The 24,621-nt window shown below is 46.7% G+C and overlaps 1 protein-coding gene across 4 annotated transcripts in view; it reads left to right on the top strand.

Annotated features, from left to right (window-relative positions):
* MYO16 (myosin XVI) overlaps positions 1–24,621 on the top strand; it is a 1,104,874-nt gene that overhangs the window by 19,930 nt on the left and 1,060,323 nt on the right. The window contains exon 1 of one of the 4 annotated variants that reach the window (XM_063953184.1): positions 9,239–9,431. The exons of the other annotated variants lie outside the window; for them this stretch is intronic. The gene's annotated coding sequence lies outside the window, so the exon portion shown is untranslated. Of the gene's footprint in view, positions 1–9,238; positions 9,432–24,621 lie in introns of those variants that run through there. 4 annotated transcript variants of the gene reach the window in all.

Below are 24,621 nucleotides of genomic sequence, written 5' to 3'. Positions count from 1 at the left end.
TCTTCACTTGCAGCCTCCAGCTCCTTCCTACTATGTTGTCATATTTGTTTTAGATTGTAATGGTTATTTAAAAGTAGGGATGAGCGGGTTCGGTTCCCTGAGAACCGAACCCTACCGAACATCCCGTCCAGCGCACGGATCCGAGTCCGGCTTGGGACTTCCCGCCAGACTTGGAAACCAGAACAAGGCAAAATGTCATCATCCCGCTGTCTGATTCTCTCAGGTTTTGGATTCCATATAAGAAGCCCCGCATCGCCGCCATTTTCACTCCAGTCCTGGAGAGTGTAGCAAGAGAACGTGTCTCCTCAGTGTCTGTGCGGGAAAGTGGTGTGGCGCGTGGGGTGGCGACCTGCTCTTTTGTGTCATTCCAGTGCTGTCTTGTGCTGCATCAATCCAGTGGTTGTGTCTTGTGCTGCATCAGTCCAGTCACAGTGGTGGAGTCCTGTGCTGCCATAACTCCAGTTCTGCTGTAAAAGTCCAGTCCAGTGCAGTGGTGCTGTATTGTGCTGCATCAGTCCAGTGGTGGTGTCCTGTGCTGCTATAAGTCCAGTGGAACTGCTGTATATGTCCAGTCCAGTGGTGCAGTGTTGTGCTGCATCAGTCCAGTGGTGGTGTCTTGTGCGGCCATAAGTCTAGTGGTGGTGTCCTGTGCTGCCATAAGTCCAGTGGTGCTGCTGTATAAGTCCAGTCCAGTGATGCAGCCGTATAAGTCCGGGGGTACTGCCATATAAGTCCAGGGGTACTGCCGTATAAGTCCAGTCCAGTGGTGCAGCCATATAAGTCCAGGGGTACTGCCATATTAGTCCAGGGGTACTGCCGTGTAAGTCCAGTCTAGTGGTGCAGCCATATAAGTCCAGGGGTACTGCCGTCCAGTCCAGTGGTGCTGTCATATAGGTCCAGTGGTGCAGCCGTATATGTCCAGTGGTACAGCCGTATATGTCCAGTGGTACAAGTCCAGGGGTACTGCCGTATAAGTCCAGTCCAGTGGTGCAGCCATAAAAGTTCAATGGTACTGCCATATAAATCCAGTCCAGTGGTGCAGCCATATAAGTCCAGTGGTACAGCCGTATAAATCCGGGGGTACTGCCGTATAATTCCAGTCCAGTGGTACTGCCGTATAAGTCCAGTGGTACTGCGGTATAAGTCCAGTGGTACTGCGGTATAAGTCCACCAATATTGTGCGTGCATTACATCTGGGCAAATTCCAGTACGTCCCATGTTTTGCACACACCATTAATTTGGTGGTGCAGAATTTTTTTTTAAATTACAGGGGCGTGCAAGAGATGCTGTCGGTGGCCCGAAAAATTGCAGGCCACTTTCGACATTCAGCCACGGCGTGCCGCTCCTAGATGGGCCAGCTGTTTGTGCTGCACACTTGTGTTGCTTAGCAAAGTCATCCAGCTACCTCATTGCACCTCTTTTTCTTCTTTGCATGATGAGCTGTTTGGGGCCTAGTTTTTAAAAGTGCTATCCTATCTGACACTGCAGTGCCACTCCTAGATGGCCTAGGTGTTTGTGCCGCACACTTGTGTCGCTTAGCAAAGTCATCCAGCTACTTTGGTGCAACCTTTTGGCCTAAAAACAATATTGTGAGGTGTTCAGAATAGACTGGAAATGAGTGGAAATTAATGTTATTGAGATTAATAATACCGTAGGATCAAAATTACTCCCAAATTCTGTGATTTTAGCCCTTTTTTGAGTTTTTTTCAAAAATCATCCAGATTTAAAACCAAAACCCAAAAGGGTAGTTTTGGCAAAACCAATCCAGATCCAAACCACGACTGAGGATCCAGATCCAAAACCAAAACACAAAAAGTGCCCTCCGCACATCTCTATTTAAAAGGCTTGCTGATATGCCTTACAAGGGACAGCATGCTGATCTAACTGACAAAACAAGTGGTATTGTGCATGGACAGTACGGATGGGGTAATAGCAGTACATTGCATGGTTTTCACCCAGGTACTCTGGTTTCTCTCACAATCCAAAAATATACTGGTGTTGTAGGTTAATTGGCTCCTGACAAAAACTGAACCATAGTGTGTAAGTGTAAATGGGTAGACTAGATTGGCCAAGTGGTTCCTGCTTTGTTGTCATATTTGTTTTAGATTGTAATGTGTTTTTTTTTAAAGGACTGTTGATATACTTTACAAGTGCCAGCATGCCCAAATATGCAGCAGACTATATCGGCAAAATATGGGCAGACTAGATGTGCCAAGTCATTCTTATCTACCGTCAAATTCTATGGTTCTATGTTAGATGACTCTCGCCAAGACTGGATCACCCAGTGGCTGCTGCAGTCCAGCAATGCTCTCCTTGGTCCTACACGAAGTGTGTTGACGAATGATAGCACACTGCCTATATCAGTGATTACAAATGTGGGGTTAATCCTACTTCCCAACTTTACATGTCCTGAAAGCAAGACAGTTGGAGGTATAGGTAATGTCACTGGGGTGGCGGTGGTCTTAGGTGGGTGCCAGGAGCCAAAGGAGGAGTTGAAGGACACTGAAGAGATAAATATAAAGTACTGAGAGACTGATACAGGAGCAAGGAAAAATGTGTTATTTTCATATTGCAAGTATCAATTTTGCTTGATAGCATTTTTTTGCATTTTTTACTTTTTTTAATTATAATAGACCTATACTGTAGCTATACGAAATATATTTTTGTTTAATCAATGTGTGGCATTTGTATGTAAGCCATCCAATTTATTTATTTTAGCAATTTTTAGTAACAGAGCGCTGTCTCCGTTTATTTATTGCTTGTTAGCGTAGGCTTGGGGGGCTGACAATCCCCGTCACAGCGCATCAGATAGGTTTCTATATATTTGTTTAATAAAACTTGTCAAGTGTTCCTTTCATCAAATATTTGTTTTATGTAATGTCCTCAGTGATTGTGGGGTGCTGGAATAGATTTATGGATTTACATATTGCAAAAGCCCCCTGCTGAGTAAGAGCTTTACTAGACAGCAACAGACCTGGTGGAACCCACTGTTTTGAGCAAAACGTCATGTAAATAGTTTTTTTGATTCATAATTATAGTATGCCACCCAAAACTCAGCTCCAGAACTTATCCAAGTGCGGGCAATGCAAAGTAGTACGCGTTTCAGTTGCATCTCAATTTACAACTGAAGTGTGAAAATGAAACTGTGGGCTATGCAGAGTTGGATGTCACCAGCATGCCGACTAACCGGGACTGTTCCCACTCATGGGTGTCCACAACATCCATAGAGTGGGAATAGAAACTGTGGCGAGCTCAGTGAGCCCGCAAGGGGCTTCGTTGCACTCACCCTTCCTTGCCAGCAATCTAATCCTCGGGATCCCGGCGTCAGTATGGTGACCCATACCCAACCCTGGCCCAATAATATACACCTTTTTTCATGCATACAATGCAGTAATCAGGGCCGTACCTATAGGTCCAGTTGCCCCCCATCATCCATATAATAATTCTTGCTTATAACTTGCCCATCCTCGCTGTGTAGGGCATATTGTTAATGACTATGCCCATAAAAATGTAAAATCTCGGAGGAAGTGTAACACACATTAGGAAGAGGTGGGACAATGGACTTCGAGGACTTGCAGTAGCCTCTGGGGCAGAGAGAGCCACTGTAGCATCTGAAGAAGAGACGTGCTACAGCTTTAAGGAAAGAGAGGGGTGATGCAGCAGTGGGGCAGAGAGTGGTGCTGCAGGACAGAAGGAACCCTGCAGCACAGCTACAAGCAGACATACAACTAGGGCAGGCAGAGCTCCGGCATGTGCTGGCAGTCAGTGTCTCCTGCTGTTGCCTCTGGTATGCCCTGTTCCTAGTCTCCAAGTCCGAGACAGTATACTCCCCCTCTGCTTCTCCTCCTCCTGCTCTGTAGGTGCCAGTACAGTGGACCATGGGAAGGTGGGGGGGGGGATGTGGCGGGTAGCAGTGCGCCCTCTGACTTTTTCGGCGCCCGGAGGTTGTACTCCCTCGCTACACCCCTAAAGCAGAATTAATAAAGAGGGGGTATTACCATGTGGAATTCATCAGCACCAAACAACATTGTAGATAGTGCCGCACCATACAGTACTATGCAGAGTAGAGGATGGGATCTAATAAAACACTAGTCATATTCCTCCATGACCTGGTCATGCTGGGCCATCTAGGGGTTGGCAGGCTGAACCAGGGGTACCCTCCCTCAACCAGCTGTGCTATACTGGCCAACCCCTAGTCATGGCCATGGCTGTAATACATATGCCCGATTTCTACCCTGGTTTGCATCAGGCCCCAAACATTTAAAAACTGCTACTGTGAATTACAGAAAGAGAAGTGAATATTATTTAGCCAGATTTATGTTCACTGAATAGGTCTGAGAGGCAGAGTCACAAGCACATCAGCTAAAGGGTGCAAACTACTGCAGGGGGTGCAAAAGTTACTGTTTTTTCTTTTTTTTTTTATTCAGCTAAAATCTTATTTATTATTTCAGGTTCAGGTAGATTGTGGCATTGCCCAATTCTTAATATGGCTGCATACTTTACATTTTCTCCCTGCAGCTATTGGCAGTTCTATATATTTCATATAGGTGGCAGCAGTGTGTGAGGAAGGTTAGTCCACTCGGTAAATAACTTAACCAGGTCTTTGGTTGAATAACCAGGCAGAACAGATTTACATGATGACACAGTGTTAATGCAGCAGGTAAAGGGACGTGCAGTCAGGGGAGGCAGGGGAGGCAGTGCCTCCCCTGTGATTAATTATTAAAATAACACAAAGAACATACTTATGACACATATTCTGTGTCATAAGTATGTTCTTTATTTTATTCTAATAATTTTAGGGCTTGAAATAGGTTTGGGAGGCACTGATAGCAGTGCCTCCCGTAGATAATGGAAACGGGGATCGAGCGGGGGGCGGGGCCAAGAACTGGGCTGTAAAAGCCCATTGAAAAACATAGGCAAAGCGGCATCTCTAGAAGTGCCTCGCTGACATCACTGTCAGCAAGGCAGAAATGATTGGACAGCGGATCCAGCACTGGATCCGCTGGTCCAATCATCCATACGAGGCGGCGGGATAGTAAGCTGCTCCCCTCCCTTCATCCCCCCCCCCCTTACTCCGTCACCTGCTGCTGGCGATCGCCCCTGCCTGGGGCCCTGTATATGAGACAAGTGCAGCGGCGGCAGCGGGCGCGTCTGGAAGGCAAGTGCTAAAAGTTCAGCAGCAGCGGGCGGCGCTCGCCTCCTCCAGCCTCAGCATCGGGTGTCTGTCTGCAGCGGATCCGCGTCCGGAGTGCAGGGACAGCCTGAGGCGCCTGTGGTGAGTACAGCACATCTCTCTCTCTCTCCCCCTCTCTCTCTCTCCCACTCTCCCTCCCTCCCTCCTGTGGATTGAACTATGGCCGTACACACTGGCCGATATATCGGCTGTTCTCTTGAACGGCCGATATATATCGCTAGTTCGTCGGCCAGTGTGTACGGCCGATACGTCTGTGAACTCTGTCGTTCACAGACGTATTGTGTCGGCCCCGCAGCACAGCCGACGGCCAATATATCCACTCCTCCAGGGAACCCCGGCCCGGGGTGACTAGTTGGGCGGGGGTAATGTCACGGCCGCAGGGACCTACATAAATGTGTCCCCCGGCTGTGGCATTATGTCCCTGGCTAGTGGAGCCCGGTGCTGGTTTTAAAAATACGGGGGACCCCTACATCTTTTGTCCCCCGTATTTTTGGAACCAGGACCGGACAAAGAGCCCAGTGCTGGTTGTTTAAATACGGGGAACCCCTGTCCAATTTTTTCCCAGTATTTAAACAACCAGGACCGGCTCAAAGAGCCCGAGGCTGGTTATACTTTGGAGGGGGGACCTCATGCATTTTTTTTTTAACCCATTCAGACCCTTTTCCATTAAGTTAATGGAAGCCCTGGACAACAAAATTGCATTCATGTCCTCCTCCCACTCCCTTCCCAGTCCCAAACACTAATTTTTCATTGGTGGTGCCAGCAGGCAGCGGCTCAGGGCAAGTAGCGGGCATTGGCTCGGCGGCGGTAGGGGCCATCGGCAGGATTCGGCAGACTTTATGGCTGTAGTGCCTCACCAGCCACTGACCTCACCGCACGCCACTGGCATGTATGTATAACAGGTACACAGCACTCATAATGTTCCAGATCCAGCCAGGCACGTATAGAGGAGTGCAGGTGGTATGCGACAGATGGGAGTTCTCACCTTTGTTTGTACATACAGTGGTGGCACACTGGCTCTATACATGTAGCGGTATAGCGGTAGTGGTGCAGTGGAACTAACAGGGTAACTATGTCTGTACAGAAAAAACAAAATAGCTATTGGGCGTTGTACTGAATGGAGCTCTAATAAATGTATATCAGCAGCCTATTGGGAAAAGAGGTATGCCATCCTCTTAAGGTTTAAAAAGATAATGATAAAAATCCCCAATTGGCGCTTAATAATTCATGTGCACAGTAGTGTCTTAAAATATATATACACAATTTATTCACACATAATAATGGTAAACCTCCCGGGGGTATAGTACAAGTAACAATTATAGCAAGCAAATAACTGGTACAAAATAAGTGTGCATTAATAAGATCAAACAATTAAAAAATACTACCAAGATACTGGGAAATTCTCCAGCATATTATTTTCTATAAGGTTATTTTTTAGGAGAAACCTGGAATATAATGAAATAAAACCTCCAGTGGAAATAGGTGCAAATCTGTGGGATATTACCGAATGGGGTGCACCCGAGCTGCGAAGATTATCAGGGGCAGATGTATTAACCTGGAGAAGGCATAAGGAAGTGATAAACCAGTGATATGTGCAAGGTGATAAAGGCACCAGCCAATCAGCTCCAATATGTAAATTAACAGTTAGGATCTGATTGGCTGTTGCCTTTATCACCTTGCACATATCACTGGTTTATCACTTCCTTATGCCTTCTCCAGGTTAATACATCTGCCCCATAGTTCCAAACAGCCAGTCTCAACGCCCGGAGGGAATCGCTGTAAGTTGTAACCCCATACACACCACTGTGTTTGGTGGGACAGATGTGTGGCGTGGCAACAAAAGATGAATGCCAATCAGCTGATCATAGGTGTCACCAATGCGATCAACAGTGGTGTGTTTGTGTGCAGCCAATCCGTTGGTACACCACCGGTATCCACACAGAGCAGCGGCAAAGCTGGAACAGCACCCGCTGACAAGCGGCAAAGGCCAGACTCCAACAACGCTAACAGCAGGAGGAGCTACGACCCGCTGGGCGCCGTCGCACCTCATACTGCAATGTAAGTTCCAGTGTGGGTGGCATGTCAAATTGTCCGGCAATATCCCGTTGTGAATAGATCCTGTTCTGGAGAAAGTCCTTTTAATAATGCAGAGTATCCCAAGTGTCGAGAGATACCAAAACTTTGTGTCTTCAACCTACGTCACTACGTCTGTAATGCCATCTCTCCTATGTGTAACGCTGGAGACTCTCAGGGGCACATTCTTCAAGTATGGAGGAAGGAGCTGAAGATGCATGCTATGGCCATGCATACACAATAGCGCATGGGGTCAGAGGTCGTGTCTCTGTCCAGAATGCTAGTGCCAGACAATGACAGGGCACTCTCTCTGGGTTTACTTGAAAGGATGCCTCAAATGTCCAAAAAGGATTTTCAATTTCCTGAGGAAAACCCTATTGTTAGCTGAGAAATGTGTGTTAGATAATTTCAGAACATGATTATGTTAGGCAAATACTATACACATGCATAATATGAGTGCTTAGGTGGGCCATACAAATAATAATGAAAAATGTTACCTCTATGTCTGTATAATGATTTAAAAAAAAGGCTTGGGGGTAAAGCCTGAGGTGTAGGAGTTTGTGCGAGAATGCCCATATTTTTTGAAGCGGAAATCATTTACAAGTCAAAACCAGGTTATGCGGAGTCATTGCCACGAACTTGGTTCTACCATGGAAACTCGGAACTGAATTCATGGCTACAGCTCTGCAATGCCGAACTTGGCAATGGAGCCTGACCTACCACCATTTGCTTTTCATCCGCCGCCAAGACCCCTTAGTGTCTGGAGCCACTTATTAGCAGAGTTCCTTTTTCTAAGTGGAGGAAAAAATGGAACAGCAGCATTCCGCATTAGAGCTTCAGGACCCATGGGAAACCTTGCATTCTGGTGGAGTTATCAAATGATCTATCTGTAGTGGCCATGCCTGCCAACACAGTCCATTAGCATTGGGGCCTGCTCTGCTCTTGTCTATCCTTGACCTTGCTCAATCTTCCGTGCTACAGGTAGACACATTACTGCATCTGTGGCCTACATCTAGTTGCTTGCATGTACCACGCCAAATTTGACCTGCATGCCTCCACTACCTGCTTCATCTGTGCCTCAGGGATTCCATATCTGGACCAGCTGACACAATATTCACCATATTGCCTGGACCTGCTGAAGCCCTAACCCCACTGCTGACCTCCCTTTTTAGCTAGGCCTCAGACTTACTTGGACTCTGACTCAATGGTAGTATATTAAACACATGCATCTATTTGTGGCTCCTCTCACATCTCCTCTGTTAACTGTTGACTCATTTCATAGTCCTGGCCTTGTTCTCCCACTTATGTGCCTCCTCCCACACAAAAAAACTGTCCTATGATGCCTGTCACCAATGGTATCAAACCTCCTAGCCATACCTGCCTCTACGCACAATGTTTTACCTGTATGTGGGGATCCTTGGCCTTTTCATTAATTCGCTCCTGGCCGCAGCAACTGCTTATCCTCCCCCGTCGTTAGTGTGTCTTGGGTCGCACGTGCAGCTGAGGCTCAGCCATGTTGGTCTGGGTCAGCTGACCGCTGCATGACCAATGACAAACCAGTACTCGCTTACCTGACGCTGGCAACCAATCCCCAGCTGACCACTGCTATAAAAGGCAAATCAGTAGGTAGGAAATCAGAGTGCATGGGGTCAGAGGTCATTTAAAATGTTATTTTAAATGGTATTTGTTAGTAAATAGGAGGTGCATGTAAACCCTCAGCCCACTAAAATGAATCATGCAGCATGGCACTTTTGCATTTTTCTCTGTTGTGGCTTTTACTCATGCATTACAGTTTTAGCACGTTTTCTCATGTCCATTTTTTTTTCTATCCTTTTTCTCTATTATTCCCTATGGAAGGGCTGGGTGATGTGTCAGCTTGGGATCTGTGGTGATTTTAATACGTTTCTTTCAATCCACTATTATATCAACCAATTTTTTATTTTTTTTATTTTTTTTTAGAATAGATGCCGTGTATTCTAGTTTCTATATCTTGTGATGAATCCAGTTTAAGGGAATACAAACAAAGAGAAACGTAGCCTTTGATGTGGTGTGAAAAACAGGCATCTGTTCACCATACATTAGAATGTGAGCAGCATTGCACCGTTACCTCAGTTGCCATAGCGATAACAAAACCAATGAATGATCCACATAAGAGATGAGTGAGGTGAGTAAGTGTGAAATTGATTCAGTTGTACACAGGAATATGTGGGAGTGATTATTTTTCAGGATGCAGTTTCTGGTAGGGAATACCATTTATATTTATTAAGGTTATCAGAACTGTGCACATTTACTCATATTTAATTTTTTTTTTTTTTTTACTTATATATGAATGAGCTTTTAATACACAATTACTGTACATGTTTGTATCAATGCTTTTACGATTTCACAGATTATATGCTTCATAGAGCACAGGCAGTTATTTGATTTAAAAAAATGAATATACAAGATTGTTTTTGGTTTACAGCAGATTTTAAGATATTTAATGAATTGAATAGTAGTTATTTAATGAATTGGGAACATGATTGCTGTGCATTCCTGTGTTGAATTATGCTACACATTGCTGTGGTAGGTGAATTTATCAGCTGGATGTCAGTCACTAAATGTAATATTTTTAGTTAAATGTTGTAGTTAGAGATTAGCAACATTTCCAGCTAAATTTAGTTATGAAAATTGCTGTTGTTGTTAGCATATTTGGCCTTAGTCTACCCCAGCCATACCATACAGCAGAATAATAGGACCATCACTGTCTCATCTCTATCCATAGACTATGACCTCTACAAAATGCAAATGTACAACCAGTGCAGGATGGTTTTGTGCAGCATGGGAAAGCAAAATCGGATCTTGAAGTCTGTATCCCTGGACTGTCACACTTCTGCAAAGTAGCCTGTTCTCCCATAAAACTCAGTTTGCGTTGTTGGCCACATTTTGCACAAAAACTCATGTGTGAAATGTCTAAAGGGCCCTACAGCAGGGCCGAAACTAGGGGGGGGCTAGGGGGGCAGGCGACCTGGGCGCCGGATTGGAGGGGGCGCCGAGACCCCCTAACACCCGCCGCGGCACTTTTATAACTTTGAAACCCCCTTCTCCCGAGTGCCCAGCTCGGGGGGCGGGGTTTCGCGGAATGACGCGATTGCGTCGTGACGTCACGGCGCAAACGCGTCATTCCACGAAACCCCGCCGGAGGAGGGAGAAGGGGGAGCCGCGCAGACCGGACGAGGAGGGAGAGGCGGCTGAAGAGCGGCGAGAACCGCTTCAAATGTAAGTCAGCCCCTCTCCCTTCCTCTCTCTCTCTCTCTCTATATATAGAAGAGATGAGCGGATTCGGTTTTACTCAGATTTACTCGGTTCTCAAAACGGCATCTGATTGGCTATCCAAAACACGTGACATCTCTGAGCCAATAAGATGCCGTTTTGAGAACCGAGTAAATCCGAGTAAAACCGAATCCGCTCATCTCTAATATATATATATGTATATATATATGTATGTATGTATGTATATATGTATGTATATATATATATATATATATGTGTGTGTATATATATATGTGTATATATATATATATATATGTATATATATATATATATATATATATATATGTATGTATGTATGTATGTATGTGTATATATATATATATATATATATAATCAATCCCAGGCGACTCGGCACTCAATAAACAGCAAACAAATACCTCGGTGCTCCAGATCCAAACACGTATGTCGCAAAAGCATAAAGCCAAAAAAGAGGACGCCACTCACACGTTTCAGTGTCAAAACACCATCATCAAGATGCGTATAAAAGAACAATCCCTAAAGTGAGACATGATCCCTTTGAATTTTGTGTGGACCAGTTTAAGTTTAGTCATAAACTTCGGCTTAGGGAATTCTTTGGACCCTGTGGTCATAGTGAACCTGCTAGTAGTAATAAATTTAAATTGCCTAGCTTATTTGACCCCCCCTCAACTAACCCTGGTATAAAAACCTTTTCATGGGTGATGGAAGCTGATTTTAGGAATGATGATAGTTTCAATAGATATGATAATCTGTCTAGAGGTCAGAGATTAGCTTTGAGATCATTACGTGAGAACAACAATCTGGTCATACGCCCCGCAGATAAGGGCGGGGCAATTGTACTACAAAACTGGGAAAAATACGATAGTGAAATAAGAAGACAGTTGTCTGATGTTTCAACGTATAAACCTTGCTCTGCTAAAGTGATTAGTGAAATCAAAGTTAGGGTTGATGCAGCTATTAATAGAGGTGTACGTAGTGGTTGGATTGATCAAGACACGGCTGATTTTTTGACAGTTCAGTTTCCTGTGTGTCCTTACATCTACACATTACCTAAGGTCCACAAGACCCTAGTGGACCCTCCCGGACGGCCGATTATATTGGTTCAAGGGTCTGTGTTACAGCCAATTGCTAAGTTTATTGATGCATTTTTGCAGCCAATAGTATTAAAGATTCCCAGTTATTTGAGGGACACATATGACTTTCTTGAAAAAATCAGACGTGATCAGACTGTGAATTATGACGGTATTTATTTAGCATCTCTTGATGTAAATTCATTATATATGGTAATACCGCATGAGACCGGGATGAATTCTATACGTGATGCTTTAATATCCTTTGGACACACTGGTCCACCTCTTGAGTTTTTGATCAAACTATTAGGTCTGGTATTGAAGGATAATCATTTCTTGTATGCAGGTGGTTTGTATAGGCAGGTGTCAGGGACCGCAATGGGGTCTAACCTGGCACCTGCTTATGCTAATATCTATATGCACTGGTTTGAGACTAAATATATCCTTCCTGCATTTGGAAACAACATTGTACAGTACTATAGGTTTATAGATGATATTTTCCTACTATGGAATGGCACTGAGACTGGGTTTTGGCAGATGGTAGAGACTCTAAATGAGTTACAGACACCAATAAAATTGACAGCTAAGATTGATAAGGACACAATCGACTTCTTGGATGTGACGGTCCAGATAAAGGATAACCGTATAAATATTACACTTTATAGGAAAGAGACAGATAGGAATTCGTTATTATATGCGACTAGCCATCACTCGCCAAGTTTAAAAGCAAGTTTACCAATTTCTCAATTTATGCGAGCTTTGAGAATCAACTCAGATGAATCTTTGGCTGAACAACAGATTCTGGAGGTTAAGAACAGACTGAAAGAGCGGGGTTACTCTCATAAGAACATTGAGGGGTGTTTGAAAAAAGCGCGCCAAAAGATTACAATGCAGGCTTCTACTAACAGAGCTAAAACAGCGAACAGAATGATATACACTAGTAGATATGATGACAAAGCATTGAATGTAAAGTGGAACATTATTTCCTCCGATCCTAAAGTTGGTAGAGAGTCCCAGCAACAGCCAATGATGGCATATCGCAGAGGTGCAAATTTAAAACAGATGCTGATGCGACCTTTTGCTGGTCCACCCAAGGGAATAAGTGGTACATGGTTAAGATCTTCGAAGAAAGGATGTTTCAAGTGCTTAGATTGCACAACGTGTCGATCAATAATACCAGGATCCACTTTCCCACACCCACATAGTGGGGCACCTATTGCGATTAAACACCGTCTACATTGTCTTTTGGATCATGTGATTTACCTTATTATTTGTCCATGTGGACTGGTGTATGTTGGACTCACTAAACGGCGGTTTAGAGATCGGATGGCAAACCATCGATGTTCAATTAGACAGGCCCTGGAGTCAGAAAGTTCGGATAAGCCAGTTGCCAGACACTGGGTTGAGGCTGGACACCAAATTCCTATGTTACGTTGTCGCATTATTGACTGGATTCCACCGTCCATCAGAGGTGGAAACCGCTTATTAAAATTGCATAAACGAGAGTCTGAATGGATCTTTAGGTTGGACACTATTTCCCCAAGAGGACTGAACAAACAGCTTGTCCTAAAGAATTTTTTGAGATAAAATAGTTTTTGCTCCATCATACCATTGTGGATTTTTTCCACTATCTTTCATTGTATTTTAATGACCTAGTTCACTGGTTATGGTGTTGTGAGCAAGAACCTGGGCTATCTGTGTGTGCGCTTGTTCCTACTATGTAGAACTGAGGTTCTTATGTGGGTGCTCGCGCGCGCACTTTACTTGGACGTGGGTTAATTGCACTACACACCATGATCATTTGTGTTGTTTGTCTTTTTTTAAATGATTATAGTGATGTGTGTTGTTGTAAAAATAGGTTTTACCTGGATTCCTCTTTGATTACCCCATGAAATGGTTTAGAATAAAAAATATATAGGAGTATACCTAATTTTTAAAGGTGGCTGGTGGGCTGCATGTATTAGATGTATCTTATGTGATCAAGTAATACTAGTCTCCCTGGTAGTGGAGATCATATCTTATTTAGATTATTTGTCCACCTTAGCATTTGTTGCTTTGTAGCCATTATAATATATGTATACTTCTTATGAGTTTGGCTTAGTGTTTTGCACTGTTTGCGCGTTGCTATGTGGAAGCGTTGCTATGTCTGACGACGTCGCTAGGTAAACTGTTGTTGAGATATCTTTGAACCGGAAGTACTGGCACAGCCGTTTCCGCATTTGCGGCAATGGAACGCATGCCGGATCTGGACATGCGGCAGTGGAACGCACGCCGTGACGGGCGCAGGTGGAGCGCATCTCCTGCAATGAGCAGGACATTGTGCTAGCCATTTGTAATGGGGGTATTTAAGAGGTCTCCAGGGAACAGGTATGTGACTTCTGCTGCAATGACTGTGCTATGTTGTTATGCTGGTGGCTTGTATTGCTGACACACTTGACAAAGGTCCTGATGGACCGAAACGTCGCTGTGATTCTGTCTACATGCATATAATGAAGCCTTGCATTTATATCTTTGTGAGTATGATATAATACATTTTCTTCAAGCACATTTATGGACTGGAGAGTGCCTACTTACAAGAATCCATATATATATATATATATATATATATATATGTATGTATGTATGTGTATATATATATATATATATATATATATATATAAAATCAATCCCAGGCGCTTGGCACTCAATAAACAGCAAACAAATACCTCGGTGCTCCAGATCCAAACACGTATGTCGCAAAAGCATAAAGCCAAAAAAGAGGACGCCACTCACACGTTTCAGTGTCAAAACACCATCATCAGGATGCGTATAAAAGAACAATTTGTATAATCCAATAGAATACTTTTCAAATATCCATCAACGTTTCGGTGTCAAAACACCGTCATCAGGATGCGTATAAATGAACAATGACACAATGTCACCGAAACGTTGATGGATATTTGAAAAGTATTCTATTGGATTATACACACTTTATGAAAACCTGTCAGTGCCGTCCTCTTCTTTGGATATATATATATATATATATATATACACACACACACAGGGTGATTCAAAAGTCGCAGTACACCCTTTTGTTTCAAAGACTGTGCAGGAGATGGGAAAACTGAATACTCCAGTAAGGTATGGGTGAGGTGAGCTAGAGCTATCTTTCAGGATATGTACCGAACATGGGCGCCATCTTGAATCTAAGTCATTTTTTTTAAATGGAAAGGGGGTCGTGTAACATGTCAAACAACATCAGTATTTGCGAAGTTTCCATGTCATAGCTGCAGATTTTTACAACCGGCACCCAAAAAGACCAGTAGCACTTTTGGACGACCACTCCGTGACTTGTCAGCCACAGTCCCAGTTTCTCGGAATTTGGAAATTAGGCACTTTACAGTGTTACATGAAATTGGAGGTCTTTCTGGGTGCTAGTTGTTTCTCCAGACATCAAAATTACCTTAATTCTCTCCTCTTTTGTCAAAGCCATCTTCAGTTACCCGCAACAAAAAAATCAGTTACCCGCAACAAAAAAGTGTTGTAACTTTCAAACCTTAACAGCTATTTAAAATTTGTTTGCAGCAATAAACTTTTCAGCAAATTCTAATGTTGTTTGACATGTTACACGACCCCCTTCCCATCTGAAAAACTGACTTAGATTCAAGATGGCGCCCATGTTCGGTACATACCCTAAAAGATAGCCCACCTCACCCATACCTTACTGGAGTATTCAGTTTTCCCATTTCCTGCACAGTTTTTGAAACAAAAGGGTGTACTGCAACTTTTGACTCACCCTGTATATTATATCGGAACAGTGTTACTATCATTTGTTAATAACGCTGTCAAGATCCCCAAGGGGCGGGGCTAACCCTCTCTATGGACCTGCTAATTGCGGCAGTTTGAAGGTGGGGGTCTCAGCCCCGACCCCCACCAAGGTAAGCGGCATCTCCTGCCCGGGCTTCTCCTAGAGAGGAGATTTTATTTGTAGGTAAGTATGGCTGAACTGTGTTCTATCCAAGTGCTAATCGGTGCAGTTGTGTGCTATCCACTAATTCCTGAGTGTGGTTGCATACTGTTAAAGTATCCAACTATCCGCATAGCACCCCAGTGCTTCTGTGCTTATCTGTTTTACAGAAAATATATCTGCATAGCACTTGGGGTCACAACAATGATTTTAAGTTTGGGGCTAAGATATAATTTCACTTGGTGCCCCAAAGTCGCTAAATGTTGCCTCTTAAGGGGCAGCTGGACTTACCGACCACACCACCTACCCGATGACAGAGATAGATATATCTAGAGATGTGCGAGCTCAGAGATCTGAGCCCACGTGAATATCCCAGCTACCTCCCTTCTGTCAGCTAGATGCTTTCACCTGCAATTTCCACTGCCAACACCTTTATCATCAATATCCTCACTAATGATTAGAAGTAGTCCTGCATCCAATTTGATAAGGCTAGGTGACTTCTCCCCTATCCAGGATTCCCCTGAAAAATACTCAAGTGCTAGGCCTGCTGCTGCTGGGAGTGGATCTTTATCCCAGAAGGGGACCGAGAAGATTACTAGTACTTTCAAAGGGTTAGGTTCGGTGACCGGCATTTGCCACAGATTCCATTCCCACTCTATGGGTATCATGAACACCGACAAGTGGGAATAGTCCCTATCAGTCGGCCTGCCGACTGTTGGGCTCTGAATTGGCCGGGATCCCGGTGTCAGTATAGTGACCGGCGGGGTCAGATAACTACATCCTCTTTCAAACAACAATTGACTGCTAAACAATCCTTTGCAAGAGGAAGCAAGTATGGCAGCTGTCACAGAGTCACACAGCGGATCACTGACACTCTGACGGCTATGCTAGTATTAGATCTGCAGTCAATGGGGGTAATTCAGACCCGATCGATCGCTAGCTGTTTTTTGCAGTCCTGCGTTCGCATAGTCGCCGCCCACCAGGGAGTGTATTTTAGCTGTGCAAGTGGGCGATCACATGTGCAGCCGAGCGGTACAAAAAAACTTTGTGCAGTATCTGAGTAGCCCAGGACTTACTCAGCCGCTGCAACCTGATCACTTTAGCCTGTCCGGGGCCGGAATTGACGTCAGACAGCCTGCGTTTTTCCAACCATTCCCCGAAAAACGGTCAATTGCCTCCCACAAATGCCTTCTTCCTGTCAATCTCCTTGCGATCGGCTGTGCGAATGGACGCCTCGTAAAACCCATCGCAAAGCAACAATCCGCTTTGCACCCGTACGATGCACCTGCGCATTGCGGTGCATACGCATGTGCAGTTCTGACCTGATCGCAGCACTGCAAAAAACGCTAGTGAGCGATCAGGTCTGAATTACCCCCAGTATCCACCATTAATGTAGCAGGTTTTAGACCGTTAATTGTGTCCCCACTACCAAATTCCATCTCGGTTACATTTTACTAGACAAGCAATTCCTCGGCTGTACCAGGACATTAAAAATAAACTAATGATTGGCCTACAAATGCCATTGTATTCACTGTCCACTTAACCACAGACATGTGGACAAGCAGAACCAAAGAATACATGACTGCAACATTCCACTGGCTGGGTGAATCGCCTTCAGCAGCAGGAACAGCAGCAGAATAAACAGCGTCGGCTCATTCAGAGGCAGGCTACTCTGTGTATCACTGGCTTCACTAAGAGGCATACCTCTCTGACAACCTCTTAGAGCAGGGGTGTCAAATTCACAGCCCACGGTCTGCATCCTGCCCCTACTACATACTTTTGCTGCCCCTGGCCAGGGTCCTTGTTTATTGCCCGTTGGCAGGGAATCGGGCAAGAATGCTGACCAGGTTAACGGTATCCGCCTGGCTCTGGCCCCACTCCGGGATGTAGCCCACCTTGTCTGGGCTCCAGCAGCAGCACTGCAGCAGGAATGGGCTCCAGACAGCAGCAGAGAGCGAGGAGGGGAGTGGGCTGGAGCTAAGGTTGAGGAGGAGGTTCCCGGCACTCGCCTGTAGCACGGCCCCTAGCACACACAGTACGGCCTGCAAGAGAAGCGAGCAGAGGAGCGACTCTATCACCTCTCACCTGGCGTCTCACCAGAAGCACGGTACGGCACTGCTTACCTGCCTGGCCTCTTATACTGCCTGCCCCTGGCAATCCACTGGCGTCCCTGGCAACTTCGGGGGCAGTACACAACCCTGATTGCTGATAGCAGGGGGCAGGTGAATGGGTGACGGGGCAGGGGGCACGTGATTGGGTGAGGGGGAAGGTGATTGGGTGAGGATGGCGGGGGCAGGACATTGGGTGAGGGTGGCAGGGGGTATGTGATTGGGTGAGGGGGCAAATGAATGGGTGATGGTGGCAAGGAGCATATGATTAGGTGTGGGTGGCAACGGGCAGGTAATTGTGTGAGTGGGCCAGGTGATTGGGTGAGGTTGGCAGGGGGTGTGTGATTGGGTAAGGGGCAGCCAGGTGATTAAGTGAGGTTGGCAGGGGGCAGGTGATTGGGTGAGGGTGACAGGAGGCAGATGATTGGGTGAGGGTGACAGGACGCAGATGATTGGGTGAGGGTGACAGGAGGCAGGTGATTGGGTGAGGGTGACATGAGGCAGATGATTGGGTGAGGGTGACAGGAGGAAGATGATTGGGTGAGGGTGACAGGAGGAAGATGATTGGGTGAGGGTGACAGGAGGCATATGATTGGGTGAGGGTGGCAGGGGGTGGAGGGCACAGGACAGGTTGCATTAAAGCGATGCTTAATGAAGGACCATGAATTAAGTATAATTATTAATAATCGGACGCAAGTCTGGACACGGACGTATACCTGCATGCTGTATGTGGCCGCCATACAGATCCGCGCATTCAGCTCCACGCACATGAGGACCATAATCTGGCACTAGCCCAGGGCACATTAGTGCCATGCTAGAGAATTGTGCTCATACTCAATAATTGACACAACAACCCTTAGACATAAGCTCAGTGATGGATACTGATTTGTATTTTTCTGATACACCTCTGTCTCACTTTTATCTATAAATTGAGTAAACAAATACCCATCCAGTTTCTGCTGCGGGGTACACTGGGCTCCACAAGTCTGGACAATGGGGTGTAGAGTAGGATCTTGATCCGAGGCACCAACAGGCTCAAAGCTTTGACTGTTCCCAGAATGCACAGCGCCGCCCCCTATATCACCCCGCCTCCCAGCACAGGAGCTCAGTTTGTCAGTTGGTGCTGCAGTAAGCAGGCACTTAACAGAGGGGCTGCTCCAAGCAGTCCTGAGAAAAGCTTTTTATGAGGTAAAAAGTGAAGACTTCAAGGGCAGCAGCGGTGGTAAATGTCTTGTGACATTCACTGCTGCAGCTCCAGCTCTCCCCAGCGGCGCTGTTCACTCCCGAGCCCTGGTTGCCGGGTACCTACAGCGGAGGCTCCGGTTTTCTTCATGTTAGACACACACGGCTGGGGCTCTCCAGGATCGCGTGGCCGCGCTTCGGGAGGTGGTAAGTGGGTCCCGCTCGTGGGACTCGGTCTTTATCGCAATCCGGCGAGGTCAGTGGGAGGAGGGCCGTGCACGCTGGCGGTGGACACTGTGGATACAGGTGATCCCACTAGATCACCGGGGCATGGGCGCAGGTCAGGTTTTCTCTTAAAACTGATTTTAATATTGCCCACAGTACCCGGTAGTTTTGCCAGCAAGGGGGATAAGGCTTAGAGCTGAAGCCCCTCCCCCAGCTCCAGGGCGCCATTTCTAGCAAGTGTTCCCGCCCTGGAGCTGTATCTCTGTCTTTTCCTCAATCCCTGCCAGTGTCTGCGGCGCCATTACTCCTCAGCTCACTGTTCCTGGGACTGCTTGGGCAAATCCTCCTACTATATGTAAAGCCGCCTGGTTGTCAGCGCTGTGCCTTTACATGACACTTAAGTATTCTACCTGCCTTTTTAGTCAGTGTTAGTAAGAAAGAGTGCATTTAGTCAGGGTTTTCTAGTACAATTACCCTGTGATATACATCCAGTTCTTACTGTGTAGTGTTATATCTATTGCCTATATAGCTATATATATAAGCTAGTCCAGTGCAGTATTATTGTCTGTAATAACCTCTGCATTGTACAAACTGTGACTATTTGTGTGTGCATTGATAGCTGAGTGGTGTCCATCTCGTGTCTTTCACTCAACCTGCTATCCCTATATTCTATAACCTGAGGGGGCTTGGTGCGTCAGGTGTTATTTAATATAGGATTTTCACAAAGATATACTGTATTACGTATTTTTCTCTGTGATTTAGTCACCATATCTCTCCTTTATCTCTGCTGGTGCTGACTACACTGCGCAGGGGTTTGGGTTTAGGGATATAGTGCTGCTGATAATTGTACTGTGTTACCTCATACTGCAAGTTATATAATGTCTGCTTCTGAGGGTAACGGTTCTGGGGCGGAACACACTGCTGGTGTTGCTGAAGCCACAGGCACATATGGGGAGAATATAGCAGCTGTGGGCTCTGGTTCTGGGGGCTCCTTGCCCCCCAGTGGGACTGTGGCAATGGAGGCACATACTGACCCTCCGTGGGCCGCTTTTTCCACGCTTCTGCATACGCTAGTTCATAAACTAACTCCCCCTATGGGACCCCCAATGCCGGTACAACCGTATGTGGTCCCTGCAGCTAACCCGCCGTGGGCGGACGATTTATCTGCTCAATTAAAGACGTTGAACCAGTCCTTGACTACTAAAAAGTCTGACCATCGCTTGCCTAAGTCCAAGAGGTCCTCTAAGCGAGCACTCGTCTCCTCACAATCCACTGCTGTCACTGACACCTCGTCTGATGAAGACAGCACATACACTGACCCCACAGGTTCTGACTCAGATACGGCTGATGGGGAGGGTAGTTCACATGTGGATGTTCCTGATCTTTTGGGAGGCTATTAAGTTAATTCTGCAGATTACGGATGATCCCGAGCCATCCGTTCCTCCTAAGAAACCAGATAGGTTCAAGCGTCAGAAGGTGATTAAACAAGTTTTACCTCACTCTTACCACCTAGTGGATATATGTCAGGAACCCTAGCAAAGCCCGGGTACGAAGTTTGTGCCTCAAAAGAAGATGCTGGCTCGCTATCCCCTCGCGCCAGAGCTGTCTAAGAATTGGGAAACGCCTCCTCCAGTAGACTCGCATGTGGCTAGGATGGTGGTTCCGCAGCTCTACCTGTCACTACCGTCACGTCTCTAAAAGAGCCTACGGATAAACGTGTCGAGGGTTGTCTAAAAGCGATTTACACCCTCACGTGTGCTGCACAAAGGCCCACTATTGCAGCTATATGGGCGGCAGAGGCTATTGAAGCATGGGCCTTGGAGTTAGAAGCTGAAATCTCCTCTGACCATGCTAGACAATGCTTGTCATAGATTGTCACAGCTTCTCGCTATATTAAAGAGGCGACTTCTGATGCCGGTATCCTAGCAGCCAAGGCCTCTACTACGTCAGTACTGGCTCGCAGGATATTGTGGCTGAGATCCTGGTCTGTGGATCTGGACTCTAGAAAAACCCTGGAGGTACTCCCTTTCAAGGGGGATATTCTGTTTGGGGAGGACTTAAATAAGATAGTGGCTGACTTGGCTACTGCCAAAACTGCCTGTCTGCCTACTACAGCTCCTTCTGTGTCAAAGGCCAAAGGCACGTCCTTTCGCCCCTTTCGTCCTTCGGGTAAAGCAAAAGGTCTGGCGTACCATAAGCAGACCGCACTTCCAAACCTGGTAAGCCGAAGCCCAAAAGAGCCTGGGCTGCCCGTCAGCCAGCTGCCAAGACCGATAAGCCTGCCGCATGACGGGGCGGGCCTCCCCCTGGGGGATCCCAGGATGGGGGGCCGGCTTCTAGGGTATACCCAGGAATGGTTGAAGACCACTTCAGATGCCTGGGTACGGGAAGTCGTCACTCGAGGTTACGCCATAGCTTTCAAAAACCGACCCCCTCTTCGATTTTTCCAGACAGACGTCCCGTCGGACCAGACAAAGGAAAGCACACTGCATTCGGTGGTACAGACCCTCCTGGATACAGGAGTCGTAGTACAGGTGCCTCTTGCTCAGAGGGGCCAGGGGTACTATTCTCCGCTGTTTCTAGTCCCGAAATCGAATGGGTCCTCCCGGCCCATTCTCAACCTCAAGGCACTGAACAAGTTTGTGAAGGTTTCCAAGTTCCGTATGGAAACCCTTCGCTCTATAGTTCTGGCCTTGGAACCTGGGGACTACATGGTCTCCCTGGACATACAGGATGCTTACCTGCATATTCCTATAGCAGTGTCACATCAACAATACCTGAGGTTCGCTATTGGCAACCTCCATTACCAGTTTCGGGCGTTACCTTTTGGTTTAACAACGGCTCTGCGAGTCTTCACCAAAGTTATGGCGGTGATGACGGTGGTACTCTGCCGTCAAGGGGTCAGGATACTGCCGTATCTGGACGACTTGTTAATCCTGGCAAATTCCCCAGATCTTCTCCTGCGTCATCTGGATATGATGGTCCGGTTTCTACAAGCGCACGGGTGGCTCATCAACTGGAAGAAATCCTCCCTGGTCCCTGCTCAGAGCATGGTGCATCTGGGAGCGCTGTTGGACACTCACAACCAGAGGTTGTTCTTGTCTCAGGAGAAAGTCCTGAAACTTCAGGAAAGGATTCGTTGCTTCCTTTCTCGTCTGCAAGTGTCGATACATTCGGCAATGCAGGTGCTGGGCCTCATGGTATCAGCATTCGACATGGTGGAGTATGCTCAATTCCATTCTCGCCCCCTCCAGAAGCTGATTCTAGCCAAGTGGGATGGCCTGCCTCACCGGATCAGGGCTCAAATGATCTCATTGACTCTGGAGGTCCGTCTGTCGCTGCTCTGGTTGCTCCAGGACCGACAATTGTGCAGAGGCCGTCCCTTCTGGATATCCAACTGGGTCCTGTTGACGACAGATGTCAGTCTAAGAGGTTGGGGCGCGGTGCTGGAGCAGCACTCCTTGCAGGGTCGGTGGACCAAGGAGGAATCTCTCCTCTCGAACAACATTCTGGAATTGCGGGCGGTCTTCAATGCGTTGAACCTAGCCTAGCATTTGATTCAGAACCGTCCTGTTCAAGTACAGTCAGACAACGCCACCACAGTGGCTTACATAAATCATCAAGGCGGCACTCGAAGCCGTTTGGCAATGAAGGAAGCCTCGCGGATTCTACGTTGGGCAGAACGCCATCTACCGGCAATATCTGCAATATTCATTCCGGGAGTCCTGAATTGTGAAGCGGACTTTCTCAGTCGTCAGGACGTGCATGCCGGCGAGTGGGGCCTCCATCCAGAAGTGTTTCAACTCCTCGTGGAAAGGTGGGGTCTTCCAGATATGGATCTGATGGAGTCTCGACACAATCACAAGGTTCCGGTCTTCGGGGCAAGGACAAGGGATCCTCAAGCAGCATTCGTGGATGCGCTGGCAGTGCCGTGGAGGTTTCGGCTGCCGTACGTGTTCCCTCCGGTGTCACTCCTGCACAGGGTAATTCGGAAGTTCAAGCAAGAAAAAGGAAATCTGCTTCTCATAGCTCCGGCGTGGCCCAGATGGCACTGGTTCTCAGACCTGCAAAGCCTATCGTCAGAGCGTCCACTTCTACTTCCACAACGCCCAGACCTCCTCGTTCAGAGCCCCTGTGTCTACCAGGACCTAGCCCGGCTGTCTTTGACGACGTGGCTCTTGAAGCTTCCGTCTTAAGAGCTAAGGGTTTTTCTGAAGAGGTCATAAAAATTTTGCGGGCCCGGAAACCGGCCTCTGCTCGGATTTACCATCGGGTCTGGCATTCCTACTTTGTTTGGTGCGCATCTAACCATTATGATGCTTCCAAGTTTAGTACAGCCAAACTTTTGGCTTTTCTGCAGCAGGGCCTAGATTTAGGCCTGCGTCTGGCCTCCCTCAAGGTTCATATTTCTGCCTTGTCGGTGTGGTTTCAGAGAAAAATTGCGAATCGCAGAAAGAGTTTTAACAAGGGTAAGTTCTTACCATAAAACTCGTTTTTTGGCTGAGCTCAGCACTGGGGATTTCGTGGTATGGTTGTCATTGTGCTTAGCTATGTTTTCTGGCAATGGGTAATTAGAGAGGTATGTACAGAGATTCATCTAGGATAGGAGCAGGCATCTGGCGGTGTACACTAATCTGAAGCTTCCTATGTGCCAAACAGAGGTGTTAGATGCCTCCTTGTGAATAGTCTAGCACAGGGGTGTCAAACTCGCGTCCCCTATCTCATCTTTATGCGGCCTGTTGGCGGGGAATTTTGACAGAATGCTGACAGGGGTCCTTATGCAGAAGGGTTAACTCGGGCAGAACTGCTTCCCCGGCATTCCGCCTCCATCTGCCCACATGTGACAGACGTGACAGAGTCTGGAGACGCCAAGGACAACGTTCTGCTGCCTGCAACATCCTCCAGCATGACTGGTTTGGCAGTGGGTCAGTAATGGTGTGGGGTGGCATTTCTTTGGGGGGCCGCACAGCCCTCCATGTGCTCGCCAGAGGTAGCCTGACTGCCATTAGGTACCGAGATGAGATCCTCAGATCCCTTGTGAGACCATATGCTGGTGCGGTTGGCCCTGGGTTCCTCCTAATGCAAGACAATGCTAGACCTCATGTGGCTGGAGTGTGTCAGCAGTTCCTGCAAGACGAAGGCATTGATGCTATGGACTAGCCCGCCCGCTCCCCCGACCTGAATCCAATTGAGCACATCTGGGACATCATGTCTCGCTCCATCCACCAACGCCACTTTGCACACAGACTGTCCAGGAGTTTGTGGATGCTTTAGTCCAGGTCTGGGAGGAGATCCCTCAGGAGACCATCCGCCACCTCATCAGGAGCATGCCCAGGCGTTGTAGGGAGGTCATACAGGCACGTGGAGGCCACACACACTACTGAGCCTCATTTTGACTTGTTTTAAGGACATTACATCAACGTTGGATCAGCCTGTAGTGTGTTTTTCCACCTTCATGGGTTAATAAATTTGATTTCCATTGATAATTTTTGTGTGATTTTGTTGTCAGCACATTCAACTATGTAAAGAACA

Source organism: Pseudophryne corroboree, chromosome 2 (genome assembly GCF_028390025.1).
Source record: "Pseudophryne corroboree isolate aPseCor3 chromosome 2, aPseCor3.hap2, whole genome shotgun sequence".
NCBI classification, from domain to species: Eukaryota; Metazoa; Chordata; class Amphibia; order Anura; family Myobatrachidae; genus Pseudophryne; species Pseudophryne corroboree.
Note: the sequence above shows the minus strand (reverse complement) of the source record. Positions and strands in the feature narration are given on the sequence as shown.